The following is a 7637-nucleotide window of genomic DNA, read 5'->3' on the forward strand; positions in this document are numbered from 1 at the left end:
GCCAAAATCAGGAACAGGTTTATCGTTACTGGGATTTAGATAGGCTCGTTATTCGTTACTTCGTGCGTTGCATTCGCTTACCTCGGAAATCGGAACACGGACCTGGGAATGATGTCACACTCGAGTAAACGGCATTCTGGTTAGAGAAGTCGGGAATCCAATATGGCATTGCCCACGAAAACAGTTGTTTTGCTAGCCTACAAAAACAAATTACTTCTAAACACATTTGCAGCTCATCTGCAGTCTGGAGTTACCTACATCTTCCTACTCGGAAGGCAGAATTTCCAAGATCCGAGTACAATCGAAAGCACCACGACTGCAGTTTTCGTGTTGGACATAAAAAGTGCACGTGACGTAGGCTAGCATCATGGCGGCAGTCGACGACGGTCCAGGCGTGGGAGTCCTCTCGTGGAAATGTGCACATTCAGTCAGGGAAGCAACACATTAATAAGAGAATTCTGAGTAAAACCAAAGTTACTTTCCCTAGTAACTAGTTACTTTGAAAGCAACGAGTAATTTGAAGTAACTGAGTTACTTTTGATAGAAGTAACTAGTAATGTAACTAAGTTACTAATTTAAAGTAACTTACCCACCACTGGTGAGCTCAAAGGTCAAGTGAGCAGCAGGGTCCTTTTATCATAGACAACTATTTTGCAACCAGATGTGTCGCCCCCTGCTGGGCATTAGAAAGACTGCACGGTTAAAGTTTCACTGGCTTCTTCAGATTGCTTGACTTTTAAGACCTCAAAGATTTATCAAAGATTAAAAAACAAACATTTCAGCAGACGCGCCAACATATTATTCGCCTCCCCTGTCCTGCTCGTGTTACACACGTGTGGTTTTCCACATTAATATGTAAAGACACATGTCCCATATATCATATTCTGTTCTTAGTACGGCTTCAAATGTCAGAGCAGCGTCACACTGACAGAGAAGATCGCGATGAACGGTTAAAGCGCTGCTGTCTTTGCCACGTGCAGGAACAGGACTAACGCTGTAGGGAGGCGGGTGTGTCGGCTGATATTTGGACAGACAGGGGTGAGTGACACTGCTCCACCACGCAGCCAGACAACGTCTGCCGTGAGGTTAGACCAATAAAACAAAGAGTCAATTTGTCAGCCATCATCGTCCTTCATCACAGCGAGCCGGGCTGGGAGACAGGTCCTGCTGTCACTGACGCTCTGTGGAAACCCGCCGCTCTGTTTATAAAACCATAGGACGAAAAGGTTTGTTTGGATGGAGGGAAATATGGAATATTATGGTTGGACACAGGTGTCGGAGGCCCAACACCCAGCTTTTATTTTATAATTGGAAATATTCGTCACACTGTGCTAATGGAGTTCTGAATGTAAAAATAGATTTAGGTTACACGTGTTCCTCGTCTTTGGGGATGTGCAGACCGATTTTCACTGGAAACTGATTCCCGTTTCAGAGTAAGTTTTGGAATAGTGTCTGCTGGGCAGGCGGGAGGATTTGATTGGAATCTGAACAATTACCATTTCCTGTTATTCAGCAAACTGTCTGCTCTTCCTGTGTTTTAACTCCAGGGCCGTGTCTCGGAGCGGGTGGTACCTGATTCTTCTTCTCCTACTTTCAGCTGTGCCTTTTAGAGGTCTCCACAGTGGATCATCTTCCTCCATCTCCTCCTATCCCAGCATCCTCCTCTGTCACACCAACCCTCTCCTTCACGAACCATGAAGCTCCTCTGAGGTCTTCCTTGTTTCCTCCTGCCTGGCAGCAGGTAAAATACCTGTTGGTGATGTAAAGTGGGCAGGTACTAAATAGGGTCACCTAACCAGCCGGGCAACATTGCTAGATGAAATCAAAAAGACCAAATCATCTGCAAAAGCAGGACAAGATGCTGCCGCAGCTGTGAGTCTGTGACCTCATCTCCTCCCGTGGGAGCAGCAGGTCACAAATAATGCAAAGTGAATGTAAGCAGATTGTGAAAGCAGTTTGGGGAGGACTGAGGGGAAATCTGGGCTGGGGAAAGTTTCTCATCTTGAATCTGGAGATAAAAAACATATTTGCCCTGTTTAGAGCTCCTTTACAGGTTGTTTTGGTGAAATGTCCCTTTAGGGTTCCTGTCCCCGTTTTTCCCTGACTTCAGCCGCACATCATCTGCTCAGCGTTAGCTCTGTGTGTACATCCATGTAAGCCTGTGTTCTCCAGGTGTCACTCTGCTAGACCTCACTTTGATCAGACTGAAACGAGACGGGATTGAACGGTCGGTCTGAGAGGCGCTGCGTGACGGCGACAGGTGGTTAACTTCGGCTCATAAACAGGAAACAGCAGGAAAAGGTTAAACTTATCTGCATGTTATGAATGAAGCAGATCAAAGTACTGCTGAGGCTTCACTTTAAGTCCATTTACTGACAGCGGCTTACATTCGGTGTTGTAAAGATCACTCAAAAGCTGCAGTACCCAAACACATTTTGAGGTACTCTGAGTACTTCCATATGATGCTACTTGATGCTGCGTTTTGCTACATGTGAGGGAGAACGCCTTTGAAATGAAGTCTTTACTTTTTTCTGTTTTCTTCCTGTTCTTCTTTCAGGGTACTTCCTGTTTTATTTTGAAGGTTACGTCCTTGGTTTTCCTTATTTTTACTTCCTGCCTTTGTTGTTTTCCTGCCCTTATTACCATCAGGATGAGTTCACCTGTGCCCTTCAGTCCCAGGTGTGTACTTGGCCTCAGACTTGCTCTGGTTGGCTGCTGAGTCTTTGTAGTTTTTTTCCTCTTATTGTACTGCATGATAGGCTTTGTGTAGTTGTTTGTTAAAACTAGGGATTGCAGCACTGGGCAGCAGAAGCACTGCCCAGTACACCCCAGTTAGATGGAGGTAGAGAGGGCCAGAGATGGGCAGTAATCCGATTACTTTTTTCAAGTAACGAGTAAAGTAAGGGATTACTATTGCAAAAACGGTAATTAGATTACCGTTACTTTCCCGTAGGAACTCTGCGTTACTGCGTTACTAAAACCGTGATTTTTTGCGAGAATGTCTCATGACAGTGACGTAAGCGAGTGCGACGTTCGTGACAACAGCTGTGTGCAGATCAACAGTGGATAATATATCGAGTGCAGAGAGAGTATGAGCGTGCAGCGTTTAAAGCGTGGAAGTACTGACCTTACTTTCAGTTTGATTCCATAAAAAGTGACAAAAACATTAGTGTCCGCTGTGCGTGGGAAGAAAACTTCTTTTTACAGCGAAAAAACCCCTAAACTTCCAAACAAGCACCGAGTAGCTACGACGTAATGGGAAACTCACAGAGAAACTCGCGGATTCTTCCACTGACCGCGGCACACCTGCACCAGGGTAAACCTCCGCCTGCCGCACTCCTGCTTTACAGGTGAAAATAGAGCAACAGGACCGCTGAGTCTTTGACTTTATTTATTTTCTGCTGTGTTTTACTTGCATCTATTTGAAAGACTGAGTGTAAACACACAAAATATTTTATTTTATGTGCTGGAATGTGCAGAAAATAGCTTTAAATGTTAAACTAATTTCTTCCAGTCAGAGAATGTTGCATATAATTAAATTTTTGTTTGATGCATAAAGTTAAAAGATTAAAACTAATAAAACAAGTTTTAAAAAGAGACTTTTCCATCTGATTACATTTTGTATGATGGATTATGCAGAAAAAGTAGAATTGGGCTGAAAGATCTATCGCTTTATCACCTCTTCAGGTTGTAAATCGTGTTTTTAAAAAGTAACTAAGTAATTAATTACTTTTGAAAATAAGTAATCAGTAAAGTAACGGGATTACTTTTTGGGGGAAGTAATCAGTAATTAGTTACTGATTACTTTTTTCAAGTAACTTGACCAACACTGGAGAGGGCAAGGACCTTAAAAGTTCTCAGGACACGCATCAGCCCTCACCTGGTCTCGACGTTCACAGGGACGGCTGAGGAAACGTGGACCTCCTACAGATGTACAGCTGAGAGCGTCTCTCATCCAGTCTGAGCGTAGCCTGAAAGCTGGTGTGTTCAGGAAGCATCCACTGAAAAACTGCATGGTTCACCCCAGCAGCAGCCTTCCTGTCACTACAGGACATTTACACCACCCGGGTCATCAGCAGGGCCCACAGCATCACCATTGGCAGCACACACTGCTAGCTCAGCCTGCTCAAAGGAGGCTAACACATAGCACATCAGACTGAGCAGGACAGCTAGCACTGCCCTCCTCCCCCTCCATCACTCCTGTGCATCAGTACTTCAGCATTAGTATAATGTTCTGCTGCTCTGCCTCATCTGTGCAGGTCTGCTTACAGTATTTGCAAGAGGCAGAAGTACTCCAGCTTTAAGACACTTTTATTTTGTATGTTAGTTTTTTTTACTTTGCATGTGACAATAAACTGCATCTTCATTTCATTTAACAAAATCAACCAAAACGACGACACGGAGAACTCGAGCACTTTAAAAGCCTTCCTGGCTCCCTGACACACGCTCTGCTCCCACTCCAGAGGTTTCTGGGACTTAAACCTGAACAGGCCACTCTGCTTTCATGTGTGCTGCTCACGTCGGCAGCTCTTCCAGTGCCCCCTTCAGGGCTCGTCCAGGTTTCTGCGAGGAGCAAATTGAGAACATCCTCTCTGTGGCGAGCGAGCAAGTAGTTTACAGGTTGCAGGTGGGCCAAACAATGTGATACGGATCACTGCGAGAGTCTGTTTATTCCTTTCTTCATCGCTCACAGGAAAAGGGAGGCGGAGGCCCGGCTGAGTCAGTGAAGTCCTCGGATAAAGAAGAAGAAAGAGAGAGCGGTAACATGGAAAGTGTGACAGGTCTGGATATGGTGGGTGAACGGTAAAGCTTTCGTGGTGACCCTCGCAGAGAGCACTGAGCTTTCCTGTGGGAAACAAAAGTCAGAGGTAAAAACAAAACGTACAATCAGACGACCACATTTACGTCAGCCTGCGTTGTTGTTCGGGGGGAACATCTTAGTTATTGAGCGGACATTATGACTGACTTGTTTCCTGGAAAATGTCTGAGGTGGCTGTTGTGTGTCAAAAGGAGTTTGTTTGGTCGTTGCCATCGTCGAGCCGTTCAGCCGTCACATTCAGAAAGGCGCTCTGCAAATTTTACTCGGTCATTTAAAAAGCTATGACGGGCTGAGAGGTCGACTCACGGCAAAGAGACAACGTAGTCCAAGACATCGTCTACAGCAAAGCCGACCACATCTGAGATCGTTTTATCTGTCAAAAAAAGAAGAAGAAGCTGCAACGCAGACTTTTTACAGCAGCACTGACTTTCAACGTGCTTTAGACTGAAAGGTGAAGAACCTGCACCAACAAGAATGGAAAAAAACTCCAACAATAACACGATTTATGACCTGTGAGCATGATTTGGCGATGGCGGGGTGGAAGAAACCTCCAACCGAATCAAGTGCCGGAGCTTTCGAACGGTAGAAGTCACGTCAGCGGTGGTCAGAACGTGGGCTGGTCACATGATTAAGAGCAAGTGGTCGATTGAAATGTGCGACAGAGAGACAGAAGCCGGTTTCTTCATAGTTGGCTGCCAATAAATGCACTGATCAATATTAGTGTTTATATCATAGTAAAGTATGTGCAGTTAAATCTTTGTGTATGTGTGAGTGAAATATTCAAAGATCATTATTAACAGTGACACTTACCTACTACTTTGTCTTAATTGTGATTTCAGTAATCCCACCATAACTCACACTGAAAGTCATCTTTGTTTTAAGACTTTCGGAGGCCTGAAGGAGACACACAGGTGAGTGTCAGTGATGTCACCTGAATGGCAGATTGACTCAGAGCAGCATAACTAAGAGAGGATCCAGGGTCACCTGGTCCAGCCCTAACTATATGCTTTAGCAAAAAGGAAAGTTTGAAGCCTAATCTTGAAAGTAGAGATAGTGTCTGTCTCCTGAATCCAAACTGGAAGCTGGTTCCACAGAAGAGGGGCCTGAAAACTGAAGGCTCTGCCTCCCATTCTACTTTTAAATCCTCTAGGAACAACAAGTAGGCCTGCAGAGCGAGAGCGAAGAGCTCTAATAGGGTGATATGGTACTACAAGGTCATTAAGATAAGATGGAGCCTGATTATTTAAGACCTTCGTAGTTTAAACATGAAATATTCAAACAAATGAATGGTCCACTGTACAGATTCAGTAATTTCCTGCATGTTGAATTAGAACATGAACAGGTTTCAAGTTGGATTACTGTGTATGTTCATTATTATAATACACACCTGTGCAGGTAATGCACTAGGAGATGATTAATGGGGGTTTTTTTACCCAAAATAAATTATGGAATTTAATCAGCTGCTGATGTTACAGTGTGACTTCAGTTACTATGGATTTGTATTAATAAAACACACTAATTCTGTAATACAGGATCAGTTTGATAACATACATGATAACATTGTGTTTAGTGTAACTCCCCATTTATCCTTATTTATGCTGCCAAATTTAAGATTTTCTGTTATGAGTCTCATTTCAAGTCCTCGCTGTCGCTCTGCTGCTGCCATCAGCTGAGCTGTGACATCACGCAAAATATTATTAATGAGTCTTTGATTCTTTATTTTTAACCAAACGCCACAAATATGGCTGTTCCCTTATTGCTGTGCCATGTTCACCACAGTGGACGTTATGTTAAATTTAACTCGCATTGCAAAAAGTCACGTAGTAAACGTCTGAAGCTTTTCTGTTTGCATAAAATGATTTATAATCACTTACTGGTTATTGGTTAATATCGTGTGTATTTGGCATCAGTTAATATATGCTTATGAGCTAATTTATTGGTGGATGATCCACTAACATCTGTAATACACAGCTCAATCTGATTAATGTTTGCTGGAAACACTTTAGACGTCTTACCTTAAAATGTTTGTGATGTATCTGAAATGTCTCAGTGCAGAGAAACACCTGTGCTGGCAAATGCAGGTAGATCCATACTGTGAGAATATGGACAGTGACACACTTTTTGTAGTTTTTCCTCTTTGCACAAACACAGTGAACATTAAATCGATCAGACTGAAGTGCAGACTTTCATCTTTAAGTCAAAGGGTTAAAAACATCCCATTAATTTTAGGTGCAGTCCCCCAAAAGATTAGTAATGGAACACGTGACAAAAAGAGCCACTTGATAAAATGGGGTGGGGCTAAACAAAAAAACAAAAAAAAAGATTAAAACTAGCAATGCACACCTAAAAACACGTCAACATACCCACAGGTAAAATGCTGCCCTCTGCTGGTGAAAGCTGCTAAGTGAAATTACAAAAAAGCAGCTTCACTGAGTTTTCTTTGCCCAAAGCACACAGCAAGGTTTCAGCTCACACCTGTGTCCATCTCACCTGTGTCCATGTCACCTGTCTCCATCTCACTTGTGTCCATCTCACCTGTGTCCATGTCACCTGTGTTCATCTCACCTGTCTCCATCTCACCCGTGTCCATCTCACCTGTGTCCATCTCACCTGTGTCCACTGTGTCCATCTCACCTGTGTTCATCTCACCTGTGTCCATCTCACCTGTGTTCATCTCACCTGTGTCCATCTCACCTGTGTCCATCTCACTTGTCTCCATCTCACCTGTGTCCATCTCACCTGTGTCCATCTCACCTGTGTCCATCTCACCTGTGTTCATCTCACCTGTCTCCATCTCACCCGTGTCCATCTCACCCGT

Source organism: Diplotaxodon limnothrissa, linkage group LG5 (genome assembly GCF_057381915.1).
Source record: "Diplotaxodon limnothrissa isolate DT_005_m linkage group LG5, D_limnothrissa_male_GT1.1, whole genome shotgun sequence".
NCBI classification, from domain to species: domain Eukaryota; kingdom Metazoa; phylum Chordata; class Actinopteri; order Cichliformes; family Cichlidae; genus Diplotaxodon; species Diplotaxodon limnothrissa.